The sequence below is a fragment of the Myotis davidii genome, unplaced genomic scaffold, assembly GCF_000327345.1.
Source record: "Myotis davidii unplaced genomic scaffold, ASM32734v1 scaffold812, whole genome shotgun sequence".
Classification (NCBI taxonomy): Eukaryota; Metazoa; Chordata; class Mammalia; order Chiroptera; family Vespertilionidae; genus Myotis; species Myotis davidii.
Genome location: NW_006284238.1, coordinates 3,565,995 through 3,586,304, shown reverse-complemented (window position 1 = coordinate 3,586,304; position 20,310 = coordinate 3,565,995). Strand labels below are relative to the sequence as shown.

The window sequence follows — 20,310 nt, the reverse complement described above, 5'->3', positions numbered from 1 at the left end:
AGAAGAAATATATCCACTGGATTTAATAATGAAGTTAATTGGTGGAAATCATTTCATTGCTGTTCTAGGAACAGAAGATAAATCAGCATCAGTTGAGGATGAGAAATATATATAGTTCTTCAAGAAGTCTGACTCCAAAGGAAAAGAGATATACAACAGTAGCTAAAGGGTGATGGTCAGCAGATATATTTTTAAAGGCATGTTTATACCTTGAATGGAGTAAACAGAATACAAACTGGATGGCTAATGGCCCTGGGTCTCTGTCAAGTCAGAGACAAACTTCAATGAAGGTGGTTGGTTGGGTAGATGAATTAGACTTTGGCAGCAGGGGGACAGTCTTTTACAGAAGATAGGAAACACTGTGAAAGCATGTGTCCTATTGGAAATACGTGTTTATTTTTTGTTTGGGACTGTGGGGGTGGGGGAGTTATTTCTTGTTTTTCCAAAAGAATAAGAAGGCAAAGCCATATGCTGAGAGCAGGAGAGGATGGGGCAGAGGAAGTAATCTGCAGAATATTGAAAGTTTGGAATAGCTGCTGAGACAAAAGGGAGAAGTACCTGACTAGCTTCATGGAGAATGACTCCAGGCAGCACTGAGAGTCTGGTTAAGGATGAAGGGTTTGTCCAAGCTGCTGGATGCTCTTTTCCAGCAGAGCCCAGTGCTTTGTGACAGCCAGCTGCAGTTTATCCCAAGCCTTATGTACATGACTGGCCATATTCAAATGAAATTCGACACATGTCATGTGATCTCACTTGACTTTTATTGTAAATTGGTACTGGCTCAGTGGCAGCTAAAGTTGTCAAAACTGGACCCATAGGACGAAACAGAAGAGAAATTGAACAGTAGTATATGACAAGCTAAAAAGCAAAAAAATGTGTGTGTAAGAAAATATTCTTTACCTTTTTGGCTGCTTTGGGCTACATCAAAAGGCATTAGGAGCAAAAATTATTCTTTGAGTAAGGTTATCAAAAAACACTATTATTAATAACAACTGGAAAAAGAAGATGCAGGAAAAACCACCATCCAAAGATTAATTTGTACAGGATGGTGATTAACCAACTCCAGCAACAGATCAGATATCCTGCTCTTTAAGAAACTTAATAAAACTGTAGGACTTATTGATTTTGCTCTTCCTCTAGGCAGAAATATGCCAAGAATATACACAGAGAAAATAAATAATCTCAAGCTTTCATAAGAAAGCTAAAGCAAATGTGGAGTTATAGGGCCTCAAAGCAAAACCAGGAATGGGGCTGGTTCAGCATGCAGCTAATAATTTAAAGATTCATTACCAGGTGCTTGTGTTAACAAGGATAAAACACCTATCACATGACCTGGAGATTTTTCCCCTCTAAAATGTACCCAGGAGAACGGAGACAAAAGAGCAAGTTATTACCTGATGTACTGATAAACCATCTCTGAAGCAGAGATCCATCAGGTACCCCAGGAGAGGCAATTCTAGAGGATTCCAGGGGAATAATTTGATACTTTGTTAATCACTGAGCCTCCAGCAGCACAGCTGTTACTAGGAGATGTGAGGGGTTGGGGCAGAAAGTTCCAGAGGGAGCTGTGAAGCACCAGAGCTTATCTTACTGCCCTGGATGTGAGGTCAACAGGCGTCTGCTGCAAACAGCTTCTGGGACAGCACTAGCTGAGCTGGTCACCCACACTGTAAATTAAAAGTTGTTTCCTAGTTGCTTAACAGGGACAGCGATGTGGCTGGAAGAATGCCTCTCTGTTCATTTCATCAAGAGCACACGTAAACTGCAATCTACAGTAGAAATTAAGGAGAAAAAAATACAAGAATGTTGAGAGGAGTCAGACCTCTTGAGAGGCTGCTGGTAGAAGAAATGTGACTCAGAGAGCAGAGAAAGGGAATAAATTATTTTGTCTATCCCTGCTAAGCCCTCTCTCCTCTTCTTCTTCGCTATGGGAAAATTCCCTGATCCCCCATGTGCCACAGTCCAGAAGGGAGCCATACTGGGATAGCATTTCCAGAACTTCTTGCCAACTTTTACCTGCTCCTCTTAATAAAAAATACTAGAAGGGACCATCTTTAACCTGAATATCCTATATAATAAAGAGGTAATATGCAAATTGACTGTCACACCCTTGCACAAGATAGCCACCCTCATGCAGTCACAAGATGGCCACGCCTATGTGGTCACAAGATGGCCACACCCATGTGGTCATGAGATGGCTGCGCCCATGTCATCACAAGATGGCCACCACAAGATGGCTGACAGGGGAGGGCAGTTATGGGCAATCAGGTCAGCAGGGGAGGGCAGTTAGGGGCGATCAGGCTGGCAGGGAAGTGTTTAGGGGGTGATCAGGCTGGTAGGCAGAAGCGGTTAGGAGCAATCAGGCAGACAGGCAGGCAAGCGGTTGGGAGCCAACAGTCCCGGATTGTGAGAGGGATGTCCAACTGCCGGTTTAGGCCCGATCCCACAGGGTTCCCAGATTGGAGAGGGTGCAGGCTGGGCTGAGGGACACATCGCCCCAGTGAACAAGTTTCATGCACTGGGCCTCTAGTATATGTTATGGAAAACTCCTATAAAAAAGTCATATTTAATTAGTGACATATTCAAAACTTTCTTCCTACCTAAGATTAGGAACAAAACAAGAATGTTAGTGCACAGCCAGTGTGGCCCAGTTGGTTGAGCATCTTCCCATGCACCAAGAGGTCACCAGTTCAATTCCCCTTCAGGACACATGCCCAAGTTGCTATCTTAATCCCCAGCAGGAGGCATGCAGGAGGCAGCCAATCAATGTTTCTCATCCATGTTTCTATCTCTCCCTCTTGCTTCCTCCCTCTCTAAAATAAAAACATCAATAAAAGCATATTTTTAAAAAGGATGTGAATTATCACTGTCATTTACTGGAGGTGCTAAGCAGTGCAATAGAAAATAAAAATAAAATATATGTCTTGAAAGTGTCTTAGTCCATTCAGACTGCTATAAGAGAAAGCCAAAGACTGGGTGGCTTATAAACAACAGAGATTTATTTCTCATAGTTCTGGAGACTGAGAAGTCCAAGATCAAGGTGCTGGCAGGTTGGTATCTAGTGAGAATCCTCTTCCTGGTTCATACACAGTCATCTTATTATTGTGTCCTCACAAGGCAGAAAGGGCAAGAAATCTCCTTTATGAAAGCACTAATCTCATTAATAAGGGCTCTACTCTTATGACCTATTCATTTGGAACCTAGCCTAATGCCTGACATATCACTGCTTAATAAATATGTGAATGAAGTCTGCCTTAACTATCTAACCAAGTACTGTAACAATCTTATGAATAGATATGCATGAAAAGTAAACCCTATACAGATGTAAATGATTGTAGTTCAATGCACAGGAAAAGCCACAGAATTGTTTTCCCAGTTTGTTTGTCTTATTCACTCATAAAGGAATATAGAACACACCACTTGATTTTTTTTTTATTGCTTAAAGTATTACAAAGAGTATTACATATGTCTCCCACCACTTGGTTTTTGAAGAGCCATAATAACTAAAGGGTTTAAAAAATATTTTCAGAACCTTTGCTGAAACTCATGAACTCTGTGAAGACAGACAACTGACTGAACAAAATATAAATCCAGTCAGAAGTGACAATAAAATACTTGTCATGGAGACAGAAGCAATGTTTAAGAGAAGCAGCCTTCAGGATTGAAAAGCAGTCTCACTGTCTCCTCCAAAACTCAGCGGGTGGGTAAATAATGTGAAAGGAAACCGCATGTCCTACTACTATAAATGAGGCAATTAGACTATCTGTTGAACACACATTTATGAATAGTGGTGCTGGCAAGCCTCTTTAAAAAAAAGTATCTGTTTCTTTTGTGCAGAAATGTATAATCAAACTGTCCCCTCTTTGTACAGATCATGGCTTTCTGTTTATGCTATTAAAGCTAATTTTCACTCTATTTTAATAAAATAGAAGAGCTCTAGTCAATCTACAGCATGTCAATATGGCCATCAATGCCTACAGAAACATCATGTTTTTCCTCAGGAACATTTAACATCCATCTCAGACACCAGCACAGAGGAAACTGTATACAGAAGGAGCATGATTGATTCCAAGGATTGGATCTGGGCTGTAGAGCTCCAAGTTAGCAGTTCAAATCCAGCCTGAAGTAAAAAGGATAAAAATACTTCCAGGTGTTATGTACTTAAATCAAGTTTAAGCCTTGATGCATCTCCCCGAGGCCAGGGATAACAATACCTATATTTTAGCATCTTGTTGGCAGCCCTGAAGCAAGAACAAGGTCTAAGAGCCAGAAGACTCAACCAGCTCTTTATCCCACATCCACCAGCATTTCTTAGACCTCACTCAGTGTCCTAAGATGCCAAGAAGATTTTTCCACTTAAGATCTCTTCCAAACACTTAATCATTACCTCCCACCACCGGGTACTGGAAAACAAAACTGGAAATTTAAAAAGAAGAGCTATTTAATGTTTTACTTTTCAAATAGTGAGATGATTTTTTTTTAAAAAAAAAGGAGAGGAAAAAAAAGAAATTTAAATTCAGAATGATAAACTTTCATGTACTTGGCCATGAATACATAATTTCTCTGATAAACTTTAAGATTTTGCCCAGGGTAAAAATTCACCCTATTATGAATGTAACAGAGTTCCTATAAATATGATACATGACCTACTAACTTGCATACTGAATTAGATGCTGAGACATTGCTGAATCACAAACACCTGCTCCTGAATTTCTGTAAATACATTAGGTATGAAATCACAGTGAACACCAGTAATGTAAATCATACCAAACTCAAACCGGAAAACACCTTATGGGTGAACAGATACATCACCAAGCAAATTAAAATCTTGATATATTACCACTGTTAAAATTTGCTAAACACAATTACCCAGACCCTTACATTTTCAGTATCACCTCATATAATTCCTGATGTTTTATTCAGTTCCATTTTCTGAGATGACCTTATGACTTGAACAAAGGGGTATAAAGGAATGGTGGGCCAGGTAGGTGGTTTGATCAAAGAGAATGCCCTTGGGCTGCCAATCAGCAGATACTCAGAACCTTGTCCGGACTGCTAGTTTATCTCCTCATCTGCATAACAATGGCAAGAAAGCAGGGTAAATGAGGCATTATGAATGGTTCCTTAAGGCTCTGCATTCTAGAAAATGTGAAATAGGCTTTTAAAATAATTTAGTTATTGTAAATTAGCTTTATATGGCCTTCATAAGAAACATTAAAATGCTATATTTCTATGCATTAAAATTTTATTTTAAAATAGTGGTTAGTATGTATTAATTGCCAGGTGATTTCTAGGAATATTTATGCTTCCCTTTATAAATCTACCTTTATAGATTTAGAGAAATAGATAAGAGAAATAAACAAGCATAGAGTATTGGGATCCTTTTTACAAAGTTGGATTTTCCTAAATGTAATTTTTCAATCTGAGTTGCACCAAGACTATGTATTTATTTTCTACATGGAGAAAGTACAGGAAAGGTGCTCAAATAGTCCTAAGGCATAAAAACAAACAAACAAAAAAAACAATAAAAATTAGTTCCACTTGATTCTCTTGACACATTTCTGGGAGTAGTAACTTTTCTGGAACTTCTGAATTAAAACTCATTTCACTCAGGCAAGGATAAGGGAAGCTGGTAGACATTTCAATTCATATTTAAGAGACAATCCTTTATTTTGTCATTTTTTTTACACAATCCAAAAGACTTTTAGTGTGGGGCTTACACAAGTGTTCTTACAGTCTGATGGAGCCAATGTGATAGTTCATTTTACACAACTTAATTCATCAAACATTTTTGTGGATGTTTCTGTGAGGGTTTTTTTGTTTTTTTGTTTGTTTGTTTATGAGATTACTATTTAATCAGTGGACTTTGAGTAAAGCAGATTGCCCCCCATAATGTGGATGGGCCTCATCCAATGGATTGAAAGTCTGAATGGAACAAAACATTGACTTCCATTGAAGAGAACGAATTCTGCCAGCAGGCAGCCTTCAGACTTGAACTGCAGTTTTGGCTCCCTGGTTCTCCAGACTTTGGCACACCCTCTGCAGATTTTACTATTGCCAGTCTCCATAATCACATGAGCCAGTTTTTTAAAATATATTTTTTATTGATTTCAGAGAGGTAAGGAGAGGGAGAGAGAGAGATAGAAACATCAATGATGAGAGAAAGAATCACTGATTGGCTACTTCCAGTATGCCCCACACTGAAAATCAAGCCGGTGACCTGGGCATTTGCCCTTGACAAGAATCAAACCCAGGATCCTTCACTCTATCCACTGAGCCAAACCAGCTAGGGCACATGAGCCAATTCTTTAAAATCTCTATCTGTTGTAGGTGGCAGGAATGGCACCAGGTGTCTGACCCGTGGGGTCAGATCAAACCTGGGTTTACCAACCTTGGTACTTGAGTTCCGGCTAAGAAAAGAATTCAGAGCCAAGACTCAAACTCACTAGAGAAAATTTATTTGGGCAAGCAAAGAGAAATGTCAAGTGGGAGGTTCAAAGAGCTGTCCTGGGGAGTGGGCTAGGGCTCCTTTTGAACCCTTGGAGGGCAGTTAACTGCTTTCTTCTTCAAAATGACCTATCAGGGCCTGTCCTGTCATCTTCTGTCCTTGCATGGAAGTTAGATAGGGTTTTCCTCCTTGTTCTCCTCTAAGGGTGGGGATCTAGCACATAACTAACCACATGCCAGGGGAGAAAAGATCAGAAGAATCTGACCTGCATGACTAAAGGCATTCTAAGGTGGAGAGGGGGTCTTAGGGGTAAGGTCTCAAATATCTCAAGTAACTGCTCTACCAGTTCTTTCTCATTGCTAGGTGCCTAGAATGTTCCACCCTGGTGACCTGGTGAATTCTCTAACTGGCCCATTGTCCTAGCTCTATCTATCTATCTATCTATCTATCTATCCACACACACACACACACACACACTATTGGTTCCAGGTTCAAACTCCAACTTGGCCATATACTTGTTTTCTGATGTTAACTGAGTTACTTCAATTTGCTGAGCCTACTTCCCCTCCTTTATAAACTGAGGAAAGCAATGTGCCTGCATCCTAGGAGTGCTGCAAAGATTAAATGTGATAATGCACTCAGAGTATTTAATAGAGTTCACAATGGGGGATGGCAATCTTTCTCTGTAGAGACAAATAGTATATATTTTAGGTGATGTAGACCAAGTCGCAATGTCCTCAATTCTTGAACAGCTGTTCTCATGAAAAGGCTTATGATCTTTTCAACATTTAAAAATTTAAAAATCATTCTTATTTCCTTAGTCATACAAAAATAGACAACAGGTTAGATTTGGCCCACAGGCCATAGTTTACTAGCCATTGTTTCTAACATATACTAGAAGACTGGTGCATGAAATTCGTGCACTCAGGAGGAGGGGGACCCTCTCAGTCTGGGAGCCTTGTGATCAATCATCCCAAAGAGGTAGGCCCTGCCCACCTGCCACAGTGCTGCTGTGGGAGAGCCTAGGCCTCCCTTTTTGGGGCCACTGTGGAGCCCCCGATTGATCAATCCCCCTGCCAGCTGGTGACCTGGGCCTCCCTCTGCTGGGCGATCATGTGGCAATGGCCAGGCCCCTGACCAATTGCATCGCACCCGACTTGGCTGGCCTGGTGCCAGTGGGTGTCATAGTGTGGTTTTCCAGAAGGTCGTCAGATGGTTGCTCTGCTGTTCGGTCGTTAGGTTGATTTGCATATTACGCTTTTATTATTATAGATCAAACATATAATAAAGATTAACTTTCTTCTATCTTAAACTTCAAAATTATGAAATAATATATGTCTCCTGGTCCCAGAATGTCATTTCTACAGTGTTTCCCTCTCAAAGACATCTTTTCTCTATTTCTTAAAGGGGATCTTGTAACCCTACATTATCTTGTGTTATGTCCTTCTCAAAATCTGCTATGAGGAAAGAAGCTGACATCTTTTATGATTTGTCCATTATTTTTCCCTTGGGGAGTTCTGTCATATTTTGTCCAGATTCTGTACAGAAGTAACAGTAGAGGCATGTGGCCTGCCTCTGGTCATTCTGAAAGGAGGAGACACTCGTCCCTCCTTTATGTAGAAAAAATTCAATGAAAAAATTCTTTATTCTTTACCTGACAAAAGACAGTTACCATGTGCCATGCTATGGGACCCCAGGTACATGAAGCACTTGAAGTTAAGGAAAATTTTGATGAAAAAAGCTCACTCCACTCTCCCAGAGAGTTTGCAGTTTCACTAACTCTCCCTAGTATAGCTTCAAAGCCAATGTTTAATTACTCATAAGTTTTACAATATCTAGTAGCAGGATATTTGGACACAGATTGACACCTAAATGAAGTTTCCATTCCCCTCATCCCAATGTGTTCTGCTCACTAATAATTTGATTTCTCCTGACTACATAGCTTTTTGCCAACTGTTTATTATGAAAATTTTCAATATGCAAAAAAGTTAAGAGAATGGTATAATGAATATTAATGCATCCTCCACCTAAGTCATTAACTCTTAACATTTGGCCCTATTTGCTTTATCTATAAGGCATACTTTCTCAATGAAGAGCAGTCTGAAGCATCCTAACATACAGCATCATCAAACTATGCTGTGTGTCCAAAGGAGAGGGCTGTGGCCCTAACAGGTTTGACTCAGTGGATAGAGTGTCGGCCCAAGGACTGAAGGGTCCCTGCTTCGATTCCGCTCAAGGGCATGTACCTTGGTCACAGGCTCGACCAAAAAAAAAAAAAAAAAAAAAGAGCATGTACCTTGGTCACAGGCTCGACACCAAGTAGGGGGCGTGCAGGAGCAGCTGATCAATGTTTCTCTCTTATCGATGTTTCTCTCTATCCCTTCTCCTTCCTCTCTGTAAAATCAAATATATATATAGTATAAAAAATCTTAATGAAAGGAAGGGCAGTTCTACAAAGACCAAGTCAGCTGTCTTCAGCTCCACAATGAGTGTAGAGGACTATATATGATCACTAATGTTCCCAGGAGCTAAAGAAATTAAATAGTTGCCAGAAAAATTTGTAGATTTTTATTTTGATGAATATAGTAGGATAAAAAGAAATTCTACACCATCCCTGGAGTCAGAGGGCAATCTGCTTATTAGTAAGAAGAACTATTTGTCAGTTAATGGAGAAATATTTGAACTGAACTCAGAGCAGAGAGGAAGTGAATTTTTCTTAGCATAAGTCAACACAATTAGGTTGCAAAGGTTACATTTATGTCAACAGAAGAGATAGGAATTGCTCAGTAGACCAGTAAGAAGTCTTTGGAAGAAATTCAGTTGTGGAGACAAGAACTAAACAAGTGCTTTTTTTTTTTTCTTGATACAATGGGGGTCAAAATCAGCTGCAATCCAGAGTGAAAGTCCAGACACTTTCACACACAAACACATCACCACCACCACCACCACCACCACCAGTACCACCAGTACCACCATCATGATTCTTGACACCAGGGCTCCTCTTCCTTCCTCCCCAGGAGGTTAGGTTACATAGACACCAGGACAGATGTACCCACTGCTGTGCAGCAGAATTTAAAAGCAGAAAAATAGTCCAGTAATATTTAATGTTTAGGGGATATTTTGTCATATTTTGTCAAGTGTTGTCATATGTACCTTGCAAGGGAAAATTTAAAAAGAGAGATACTAGAAATTAATACTGGAACATTTCTATAAAAAAAAAAGAATGTTTATTTTAAGGATCAGAGGGATAGACCAGGACACTGGAGGGGGTAAGTCTTCCTATGGGGAGAAAGATCTAGAAAGTGAGAGAATACGGGGGATCAGAAAAAGCTGGAGTCCTGAATGAAATACCCTTCAGAGGCCCCTTGTGTACAACCTCTGCCCTACTGTGGTACAAGGAAATAAAGTGGACAGTGTTAGGATGTACTACCTCTGGTCTCTCCTGTTTGGACACGTTTTCTGAAATACAAGTGTTTTTTTTTCTTCCATAACTTGAAGCACACAGCCTGAACCTGCATAAGCAAGATAGGATACACTCCCCAACTTACTAGGGCACTCCCCTCTGCCTGACCAAGTTGTACACCCACCAGATATGCTGCTATCTTCCAAGGGTGTCCTGTTGTTCAGGCAGCTACCCCAGTTGGCTGATGCAACCTTGACCCAGTCCCTATATAAGAGAATATAAACACTCCCTTGATGCTGCCTCTGATATACTGGTCTCAGCCCACTGTGAGACAATGTAATAAAATTTCTTAAACTCTCAAAAGTGTCTCTTGGCTTAGCTCCTATCGGCACAGATCTAACAGTCAGTTGAAGCACAGAGGTGATTCCCTCCTTCCTAGTCATTTGTCTAAATGCTGAATAGTAACTTTTGAACCTCTCATATCAGTCCAGGAGATGAAAGGTGAGATGATACCCAAGTATCTACCTCATCTTCCGTCATAGGGCTGATCTGAAAATACTAGTATAACTGGTAAGTGAATTCTCAGGCTTTCCTTGGCCCCAGGGTAGCTAAAGACACTAAGGACTTTAATTTTACTACATGGACTACAACATACCTCTGAATATATATATATATATATCATCAACTCTCTTTCTTGCTAATTCTCTTATAGCAGTTGCGCAAAGACTTCTGACACTTCACAGCAGCCTCCCAGGATTCAGGGGAGGTTTAACCCCAGCCTAGATTTGGCAGATCTCTCGATTCACACTACTTAATTCCCTCATTTACTCAGTCAGTCAACCAGTGTATATTCAGCACCTACTATGTGCTAGGCACTTTATCTGATGCTACAGTTATAATGAAAAACAAGCTGCTGCCCCAAGAAGGTTGCAATCTCTTAAACAGTTGGACAGAAAACAAGATAATCTGTCAATTCAGTTACTCCTGAGAAGCATCAACCCACACAATTCAATTCAATAAGTCAGGAGGATATGGTAATTACACAGAAGTGTGTGTGGGGGGGGGGCGGGGGGGGGTCCCTAAGGCAATTATCATGTAGTCTGTGCTAACCTGGTATCAGGAAGTGTGGGCTACCTATCATAGGTGTGTGGTGGTCTCCTTAGTGCGTGTGTCTTTAGGCTTATTCCAAAATCACTTTGTGTTTTCCCTGTTCTTATTTCTTCTTTTCTCCAACTTTAACCCAAGGGCATTTCATGTAACATTTTAGCCTGTTTGAAATCACTTCTAGAAAATAGCAGAGTATAAATAAATAAATCCAGACACTGCTAAACTTGCACAAATATTTAATTCCAGAAGACCTTGCACAACTTGAATTTTTCATAAGTCAGAAAAAGGACTTCCTTTCTTTAATATTTTAATTTTCTATTTTTAATCAGCCTTCTTATGCCAAGAAATGGTCCCTGTACTCTGACTGCACTTATTCCTTTCTCTGTCATGATTAAAATGAGAAAATAAGGGGGTGTGGGGAAAACAATAACCTAGATAACACTGTGGTAACTAGAGTTAATTCAGGAGAATCTACACTGAAACTGAAGCAACAGAAGACTTAAAGCAAAAGCCAAAAAAAAGCTGCTGCCAACTTCATGCATTCACTTTGATATACTCCTCAATATCTTGTGTTTCCAATCATAAACCAATATTTTCTTCATCTCTAAAATGGCATATGTCCGTTATAGTAACCCAGGAAGGTTGTGTCAGGAACTCTCAGACCCTTGCCATATATGACCTCATTTTACATTCCCATGACCTGGGCTCACACGAGGATTACCCTAAATGCCTTTGGTAGACTACATGCAGTGAACTCCAGGGACGAGAACTGTGCCTATACAGTTTTAGCCTTCCAAACCTAGGATAGCACCTGGCACGCAATCTATGCTGAATAAATGCTCAGGACTAAGAGACTCTATGGGCTCCAGATGACAGCTCATTCTATCAGAAGTCTCTTAAGTTTATTAAGAGAGTCTTTGCTTTTCTTGGTGTCTTTGCAGCTGTTGTTTTGACCTTCAATCACTGCAACCAAGTCAGGAAAATATGAGGGCATAAGAAATTTTTGTGTAATGTTTTATGGTGCGTAGATGGGTTTAATTCCTAGGAAATGTTTTGCTGACCAAGTAATAGTTGTCTGAGATTATATTTTCTTAGACTTTCATTAAAAGATTCTAACTTCTCTGAGCAACTTCAATAAATATTGCAGGGATGATGAAGTTATAGTAAATTGACTCCAGACCTCACCTTTCCTGTAGAAGTTATTAATACCAGGATAAGCTCAAATGTGTAAGAAGGGGAAATGGGTAGGGATGAAAAGAAAGGTTTCCCACTTCAATAAGATTTTGTATTATCCATGGATAATGCTTATCCTTTATTTGATCAAAGCGTTATTTCCTCTGTATATTCTCAAAGGTGTAACTTTTTCTTAAGAAATGTTATTTGATTCAGTGTGACCACCACCTGTAGAGATTTAAGGTTATGTATAGATTACTCAGGTCTCAGAGGTTTCAAAAACATTTTAGAAGCTAAAAAGTTGATAATATAATTTTTAAATGCTGATTAGAATTTGAACAACTTAATGATCCCAAATAAAACTGCATTAATATTGAAAAGTTCTGATGGAGCTAAGAGTATGCAGCAAAGACTTAACTAAGCAAAAGGTTGACTAAAGAGCAAACTGAATCCTTTCACAACTGAGATGGCTCATCATCCAGCAAAAGGGAAGTCAAGGACCCTGACCTGATTCCATAGAAATGGGGCAGGGGGGAGAGAGAGAGAGAGAGATAAGAGAGAGCTATTATGGGAAAGATCAGAATAAAGACCCAGGCCTGGTGGGCCTTAATATTAGGCATTAAATACTCACTGCAAGCCAGCCTTCCGGTGGCCTCAGAGTTTGAAGCATAGGGTTTACTAAAATTGGACTAGCCTATATGCTGGACCTCATTGAGATTTGCAGTGTCACTATAATCAAATCAAGGGGACTAAGAATTCTTTACTCAGTCTAAGTGTCACTTTCAAGTCAGTCAAAACTTCTGGGCAGCCCAGCCAGTGTGGCTCAGCAGTTGGTGGTCAACCCAGGAACCATCTCTGATTTGATTCCTGGTCAGGGCAGCTGCCCAGGTTTCAGCTTCCATCCCCAGTGCGGGGTGTGCAGGAGGGAGCTGATCAAAGATTCTCTCTCATTATTGATGTTTCTTTCCTCCTTTCTCTCTAGAAAACAATTAAAAAAATATTTTAAAACACACACAAAAAAAGTTCTGGGCCATTCTATTCAGATCTAACTGAATGTTCTAAAGGTTGGGGGAGAGGAGAGGATAAAATCAGTGTTTCTGACCAAAAAAAAAATGTTACCGCCCCTCCTCTCCCTGCTCAGAAACACAGAGGTAGTTGATTTTATCTCCCTTCTAACTGACTGCTGAAACTACCAACCAAAATGTGGAGCTGATCAAGGTTGACCCATATAGGAGCTTCCTAGGATGGGCAGCAATGAACAGTCTGTTATCTTGCCCCCAAGGCACAGGTACAAACATAGTCACCAGGCAACACAGCTGGAAAAGAAAGTCTTCTGACCCTGAAATGGAAAATGAGGCAAGCCAGCTTTTTTCAAAAAGCCCTTCTTTTTGCACAAGCCCACTTTTCCCCTGTCTTATAAAAGCAGGCAAACAGAGCCGGCCCCCAAGTCAGTTCATAGCACCTTACTTTCCTCTGTGCTGCTTCCCTTTTGCTTGAGCATGAGCTTATAAAATCTGTCTGGAAATTTCTCTAGGGTTTCCTCTCAATTTCTATCTTGGGGATCCCAAGAACCCCAATGCCCATAACATTAAGAAGCTAATATTCTAATGACAAAGCAAGATATTAAAAAATAATTATAAATATGGGAAGCAGGTCAAAAGTTGGACAAAATATTAAAGGCATAAATAACAAGGGAGCCAACCCTTTCTGGGGTCCAGGAGAAGACATAATGTTTAAACTGAAAAGTGAGCAGAGGGTTATCAGTGAACAGTGGGGGAGAGTGTTTTAGCCTAAGGAAACAGTACATATGGGCCCCCAAAAGGAAGAATAATTGAGGTGGACTCAGGTGCTGAAAGAAGTCCATGGTAACTAGAATGTAAGAACAAAGCAGAGGTTAAGAGTTAGGCAGTACCCAATACTGAAGCTGGTAAGCCATGATAAATTATTCCAGATTTATTCTAAGTGCCTCAAACGCTGCCAATTTGGAAAGGTTTATTGACTCCTATTATCATTTCCAGAGGAAAGATAATTACTACTGATGTTACTCTGCATTTCAACCCATGTTTTAGATATAATTTGATTTAAAATTTTGCAATATTGTCACATATTTGAGAAAAATAATAACAAAGGGATTTGGTCTTCTAGAAATCACATTCCAGTGCAAATGTTCCCACTGGTTGCTTTTCCTCTATAATTCCCATGATCTGTATAATATTAGCCTTCATTAGGAAACTGTGGTAATGAGTAAAAACCCACATGCTAATAGAATCAGGTGTATTTCAGCTACTGTGATGCTGAAATAGGACTGGAGTATCAAGGATCTTTATTGCTCAGCTTCCTTCATGCTTGAGGGACAAATCAGGAAGTGAAGAGAAAACAACTCCTCCTTCAGGGTCCTCATTAAGTCTGGTGCAAAGTGAGGTGTTTTAAGTCCTAACCCCCAGAGCTATGGTCAGAAAGCCCTGGGGCAGTCACTTGGAAATCCCAGCTTTCAACAGTGGTATTTATAATGCTTTTGTTATTCTTCTAGTTCCCCTCCCACGGGAAAAGATTCCCAAAACACAAATAGCTCCCCATCCCGTTCACAGAGGGATCCCTTTCACTGGGGACAAAAAAAGCTTTATTTCATAGACAAAGCTTAAAAGACAACTCCAGGAGGTTCCAGCTTAGACCTTCCAAGGAGCTTTTTTTATAAGCATTGCCAGGTGCCTCTAAGTCCACCCTAATATAATCCTTCCCTTGACAGAAAGGGATTGAAGACAGGGAAGGAGAAATTCAAGGGTCTTGAGGATGCAGAGGAAGGGGAAGACAGAAATGTTTGTGTGAAGGTTGGCTGAGGAAGGAATCCTACCTTTCTAGGAGTAGCCCTTTTTGCAGACCACCAGTTTGGTTATTTCTAAGACTCTCCTCCAAAGAACAAGAAATACAAGAGAGGAGGTTTTCACCATAATAGTTTTTTTGACAAAATTTAGACCAAAACTATTATGGTCATTGAAGGGAGAACAAAGGCATAAAATAATGTCTTGCTAGGAAATCAAAGCAAGAGGGGGGAAAAGACATCACTATAATTAGGTATTTGGCTTCACTCTATTTTAAATTGAGGTTTCCAATATGGTTTTGTTCTCTTCTTGAAAGGGCTAATTATACTGATGTTCAAAAAAAACACCTGATTGTTACAGTGGTTTTATTAAAATGTTCTTCTTCAGAAAGCTGGTATAGATGAAAAGCAAGACCAATTTCATTCAAAAAAATATTTGATTGTTTTATTTTCAGACTCTAAAAGTAGGAGCATTCATATTTATAGATCCCTGTGCACATATATATAGAGAGAGAGATGTGCACAGAAGCAGCCAATGTCTGCTGTTGGCTTCACTTCCAAGGAAACTGGAAGAATTACTCATGCACAAATAAGAACAAATAGGCGTCTTCAAAATCATATAGGACAAACAGGAAAATACAGAGATTCCAAGTGGCATCAATGTGCAAAGGCATGTATTTGTTCAGTTGTTTATTAGATTTATGAAACTATGCTTTTTTGTGTGAGACAGACTCTGCAGGGAACCGGGGCAAAATAATGTTTAATTTAAATAGATTGCAAACAACATTGGCTGCCATATATTAACATCAGCAACTCGCCATAATAAAAAGAAGGTTTTTCTCACTGGGGTTTTGCAATCAGGGCAGGCAGAGAAAATTCTACAAATGAGGACCTTCCACGGGAAAGTTCTGCTTCTCTTTCCCCGAAGGCTGAATTTCCAAACTGTAGCTAGAGCGCTTGGAGTCATGCTAATTGTGATGGTGGCTCCTGGGGAGAAGTACAATTTCCAAGACTGAGGTTGAGTTATTTAGGGACTTAGAGATCAGTGTCTTAGTTAGAATTGCACTAGGAATGAAAAGGGCCACCTGAGCACACTGGGGCCTCAAATCCCCATAGCTCACTCCACTCTACTTAGCAGTCACAGGGGGACATGCACTATTCCCAGAAGATCTCAAAGGTACAACATTCAGACTCAAATTACAGCTAAATACTGACAGGCTTGGGGAAAATTGCTGACAATATAAAATCACCTAAAATGTTACATAGCATACCTTCCCGGTCCATTTTGCAGCTTAGGTGATTTTTTAGAAAAGTGCCCTCCAGGTAATCTCCATTTTGGGTTAAAAGAAAAAAGACAAGAAATCAGCAGCCATGTTGGCAAGAAGGACATGGCAGCCACTGAGGGGAGCAAAGGAAGGGGTTAACTTGGATGTAACCAGCAGTGAACTGTCTAATAATATAAACTGAAATGGCCCAGCTCTTCTCAATTATAGGACTGATTACTTTGAGGTATTCCGTTCTTTGGGGATTAAGTCAATTTTTAGAAATAACATTTATTGTTTTTGCCTTCCCAAGAATCATTCCTCTTTTCTCAGTTTTCCTTTAGGGAGCATCCACGTTTGCATTCAACACCACTGTAGTATGTGTCAAGGACTAACCCATTCATCTCCAGCTCCAAGACTGAGCACTTCACCCATTCCTGGCCAGTCAGAACATTTGGTCCCCTTGGCCACAAGAATTAATTCAGTCATGTACACACACACCCACACTGGACCAAGAAGAGCATGAGAGTGAGTCATTGAATTGTTGCTCTACTTAGGTGAGAAGAGCTTTCTCTGGAAAGGGGATCAGAGGTGACCAAGGCTAGATAATTCTTATTCTGTTTAAGCCAACTTAAATTATTTACCCTCACTTGTAACCCAAGGAATGATGATTAATACAAGAAGGAAGCTAAGATGTCTGAAGTATCTGATTTGGGAGGAGGGTGGGGAGCAGAGCACTGTGTTGAGACTAAGGGGTCCCAAGACCTTATTATCACTCTACTACTAACTGCATGATTATAGATGAGTCACAGCCTCCCATCCATGAAATTATGGAAAGAACTAAAAAGTAGAAATTCTAAACATTTTTTTAAAAACTCTTTTTCAAATCAAATCTTACCCCAGTATCATTATCTGAAATAAATCATAACAGGAACAATAAGAGTGCTCACTGAGCATGGATTCTGTAGGAGTCTTGGTTCTAAATGCTTCATGTTCTAAATGCTTCATTATAATCTTCATAAAATCCTATGAGGTGAGTCTGGTTATAAATTCTATTTTACAGAGAAAAGAAAAGCACAGAGAGCTTAAGAATCTTCCCAGGGTCACATAGCCATACATGGTGGGTCTGGTATAGGATCCAATTCCTTGGTCCGTGCTCTCACCACTTCACTCTTAACCACAGCTCCTTTAGTTGAGGTGAGGTGGGCAGGCTTCCCTAGGAAAGCATTAGGCTCAGAAGAGTTTGATAACCACAACATTCTTGACAGCTAACATTTATTCCAACTTTAAATGTTTATGCACATATGTATTCAAGCCTATTATACCAAACATGCAATAAACCAGTTCTAAGACAATCTGCAACAATACTCTGAGGACATTGCTACAGAGCCCCCAAAGACATATTTCCAACAGTTCATCCTTTAACCCCATGACAATCAACAGGAAGTCTCAAAACTAATTGTTTTCCAAAACAGAGAAAGTTTGAACTGGGAGTATTGCACCTCCCTTTCTCTCATATGGTTTCATCTGCAGGTACTGCATTTGAGGCAACAGTCAACTCTAGGAGATGGGAAACCACCATTTGGCCACCATTCCTATAGACCATGAACTATGGGAGACCCAGGAGCTCAGAAGTGTGCTTGGTGCATTTAGGGATATAGTGTAGAGAAATCTAGTCAACAGTTGGAATTACAGACCAGAGATGAGGAAACAGGAGGAAGCTGATGCTTATTGGGCAACAGATTATTGTTGATGTCGTAGGTATGGTGAAATTGCTCACCAAGCAACAAGAGAAAAGAGTCAATGATTTAGAACATCAATATTTCAGGGATGGTAAGAGGAAAAGGAACCAGGGCAGAAATCTAAAAAGGCTTGGTTGCAGAGGTAAGAGAAATGTTTTGTTTCAAGGTACATAGTTGAGTTCCCCTCTTTTCAATGTTTTACCTTCTTTCCTGAGCCCTCACTTATATACGCACCAACAGCCCAATAGTCACTTACTGTGTGTGATATATTACTTTATATGTTTATATTACTATAAAACATATACTCTTATTTTATGACTATGTGGGCTTTTAGTTTAGATAGATATTGTATTGAAATCTCACTTTATTTTTCACTTTTGCCACTTAATTCTTTTCTTGTAAGAATCAAATGGGGCTTTACATCAAATTTGTGGCTTTTTTACTTTGATATGGCATTCTGTAGTTACATCTATCATGTTTAAATTTTTCATTCCCAAGATCCTTCCACAAGCAGACATGCTTATCCCTGCTTCATATTACAGTACCATTTATTATCTTCTTGAAGATAATTATTGCATATATTTTAAATTCTTGATCTATTCATTCAGGTTCTGTATAGGATGCTCATTATTTACCTTTTTTCTTGGTTGGACTATTAATCACTTGATTGCTTCACCTGTGACTTTCCTCCCTTAGAGATATCAGCCATCTTGATTGGTGATGTGTTCAGTCTGGATTTGATCACCCCGAGTGCTTTCTGCTTATCAGGTAATCCTGCACCCGAGGAAACTACTCCAAGCACTGCTCTTCTCTAAAAGCTTTTATCATTCAGCTATCACTGCCTAGAACTGAAGGTGTGGGAGGTAAAATAAGAAAATGCCTGAAAGTGGGCCAATCAGCCTACATAGGTGTTTCTCTGCTCCCATCCCTACCCTTATGGTGTTATCCCATAATCCCCTTCACTCTGCAAACTGGGGTGGTGTTGAAATGTTTTCCTATCCTACTATGGTGAACAAAAAGTACCCACTAGCCATTCCAGGAAGTGTGATAGAGAGAAAAGTGCACAACTAGGGCTCTGACTATGGCACCTGACCTGTCTTTATCTTTATTGGTCATTTCCTATACTTTGTGTCAAAATCATACTCCCTCTTTCAGTGTCTCTCACACTCTTTGCTTTCATTATTTAGACCCCCAACATGTTCTTTTACTTCTGGGGAATCTCCAGGGTTGGGCTGTGAAACCATCAACTATGTTATATTAAGTCACCATATTGTGCGGCCCAAGCTCAAGAACTGGGTTTGTCTCCAAAATAGGCTCTGAATTCCCCTAAAGATAGGTGCTGGATCATTCTATACCCAAACTCCCAACTCCCTGCTCAATATCAGGCAAATAACAGACAACCAAAACGAGTTTGCTGAATACTATGGGTTGAATTGTTTTATTCCCCACCAAAAATATGCTGTAGACCTAACCTCTATGCTTTAGAGGGAGGACAATGTGAAGGCAAAAGAGTTCATCATCACCAAACCAGTATTATATAAAAGTAGTGGCCTGGTGCACAAAATTCATGCACATTGAAAGGGAATTAGAGAAAATATTTTAATATTGCTATTTGCTCTTTTTCTATAATAGAAGTGTCAGAGATAAAAGAAAATTAGTAAAATATATATGAAAATCTTCTTCCTGTCAGAGTCTGGGGCACACCACAGAACCCAGAGTCAAGTCCCTGCCCACCTGCATGCACCTCAAAATCACTCGAGACCCAAACCCAGCTGGCCCCACCTCCATTGGGCGAGAGCCAGTCCTAGCCAGCCCCACCCCTGTCAAGCCCCACCAGGTGGGGGAGGGCGCAGCCTCAGGGCCCCTGGCACACCCTCAGGTCACCCAGCCCGGTACCGGGGCAGGAGGCATGGCCTGATGTGCCCTGGCCCAATGTCGGGGGGTGTGACCTGAGGTCCCCAAGCCCAGAACCGGGGTGGGGATGCAGCCTCAGGTCCCCCACCCCGGCCCAATGCCATGAAGCCTCAGGTCCCTGCTGATCGCTCATTACGGCTCGTTACAGGAACTCTGCCTACGCTGTGGGTGCAGCCATCTTGTGACTGCTTGATAGAGTGAGGGTCAATTTGCATATTACCTCTTTATTATATAGGATGGTAAATGGTCTTCTTTAAGAAGAAAAAATAGATTTAAAATATGAACAAAATGGCAATAAATACATAGCAACAAATGAATCTTCAAAACCAAAGAAGCAGAACAGAAATAGACTCATAGATGGAGAGAACATTTTGAAGGTTGCCAGATGGGAGGGGCTTTGGGGGGATGGGTGAAAAAGGTGAAGGGATTAAGAAGTACAAAAT

General features: G+C 40.3%; 1 long non-coding RNA gene across 2 annotated transcripts in view; it reads left to right on the top strand.

Annotated features, from left to right (window-relative positions):
- LOC107184211 overlaps positions 1 to 18,721 on the top strand; it is a 25,300-nt gene extending 6,579 nt beyond the window's left edge. The window contains exons 1-3 of one of the 2 annotated variants that reach the window (XR_001515034.1): positions 3,014 to 3,050; positions 3,530 to 3,704; positions 18,650 to 18,721. This is a non-coding gene — a long non-coding RNA (uncharacterized LOC107184211). Of the gene's footprint in view, positions 1 to 3,013; positions 3,051 to 3,529; positions 3,705 to 18,649 lie in introns of those variants that run through there. The other variant, XR_001515033.1, reaches the window with a different exon arrangement.
- Positions 18,722 to 20,310: the final 1,589 nt, after the last annotated feature.